Source organism: Pteropus vampyrus, unplaced genomic scaffold (assembly GCF_000151845.1).
Source record: "Pteropus vampyrus isolate Shadow unplaced genomic scaffold, Pvam_2.0 Scaffold77, whole genome shotgun sequence".
Lineage (NCBI taxonomy): Eukaryota > Metazoa > Chordata > Mammalia > Chiroptera > Pteropodidae > Pteropus > Pteropus vampyrus.
Window position 1 is genome coordinate 3,270,554 of NW_011888858.1, and position 1,876 is coordinate 3,272,429.

A 1,876-nucleotide genomic window follows, 5' to 3' on the forward strand; every position below is an offset into this window, starting at 1 on the left:
CACTGAGGTGGAAAGAATCCCCTTTGCCTGATGTTGTACTCTACACTCTGACTTTGATCCCCAAAGCATTAAGGCATTGAAAGTCTGGGAAACTTCTGTGAAGCTGCAAATGTCACCTGGAAGAGGAACACCTTGATCCACTGTGGTATCTTCCCGCACAATCTTGGATCAGTTAATGTGTTTTGTATCAGAGAGCAGAGTCGAGGAAATATGAAAGCAGGTAGATTTTATTGTGGGAACCAGGAGTCTAGGCATTTCTAGGAGAAACTGGGTACTTTATTTTCCCTTTAAATGTCCAGGAAGGAAAGGCAAAAAGTAAGGAGAAAGAAACTAGCATGTTGTGGGGCTTCTATGTGGCAGGTATTTTATAACATGAGATCTCATTTAATTTTATTTATTTTATTTTTCAATTACAGTTGACATTCAATATTATTTTTTCTTAGTTCAGGTGTACAGCATAACAATTAGACATTTATATAAGTTATGAAGTGATTCCCCAATTAGTCTAGTACTATACGTAGTTATTACATTATTGACTATCTTCCCTATGCTGTATTTCATATCCCCGTAACTATTTTGTAACCACTAATTTGGACTTCTTAATTCTTTCACCTTTTTCACTGAGCTCCCCAACCTTCCTCCTGTCTGGCAATCACCAGTTTGTTCTTTGTATCTATGAGTCTGTTTCTGTTTTGTTTGTGAGTTTATTTTGTTCTTTAGATTCCACATATAAATGAGATCACATGGTATTTATCTTTCTTTGTTTGACTTATGTCACTTAGAATAATACCCTGTAGGTCTATCCATGCTGTCTCAAATGGTAAGATTTCATTCTTTTTTTTTATGGCCTAGTAATATTCCATTGTATGTATGTACGTACCACTTTTTCTTTATCTAATTATGTCAAAGGACATGTCTTAGCTATTGTAAATAGTGCTACAGTGAACATAGGGATGCATTAATCTTTTCGAATTAAGGTTTTTTTTTTTGGTTCCTTTAGGTGTAAGGTTAGAATGTTTATTTGAGGTTTTTCTTGTTTCTGGAGGTAGGGCGGTATAGCTATGAATTGTTTTCTTAGGATTGCTTTCACTGTGTCCCATAGATTTTGAGTTGTATTTTCATTTTCATTTGTCTCAAGGTATCTTTTGATTTCTTCCTTGATCTCATTGTTAACATATTTTATTGTGTATGTTAATTAGCATGTTATTTAGCCTCCATGTGTTTGTATGTTTTCAGTTTTTTTCTTGTAATTTCTAGTTTCATACCATTGTGGTCAGAGAAGACGCTGGATATGATTTCAATCTTCTTAAATTAATTGAGACTTGTTTTGTAGCCTAACATGGTCTACATTGAAAAATATTTCATGTACACTTGAAAAAAGTGTATATTCTGATGCTTTGGGGTGAAACACTCTAAAAATATCAATTAAATCCATCTGGTCTAATGTGTCACTTAAGGCTACTGTTTCCTTGTTGATTTTCTGTCTGGAAGATCTATCCATTGATGTCAATAGGTTGTTAAAGTTCCCTACTATGACTCTATTTCTGTCGATCTCTCCCTTTATAGCAGTCAATATTTGCTTTATATATTTAGGTATCCTATGTTGAGTGCATAAACGTTTTCAAGGGTTTTTTCCTCTTATTAAATTGATCCCTTCATCATTATGTAGTGTCCTTCTTTGTCTCTTATTATAGCCTTTGTTTTAAAATTTATTTCATCTGATATAAGTATTGCTATCTCAGCTTTTTTATTCATTTCCATTTGCATGAAATATATTTTTCATCCCTTTACTTTCAGTCTCTGTGTGTTTTCGTGCTGAAGTAGGTCTCTTGTAGACAGCATAGGTATGGGTCTTATTTTCTTATCCTTTTAGCTA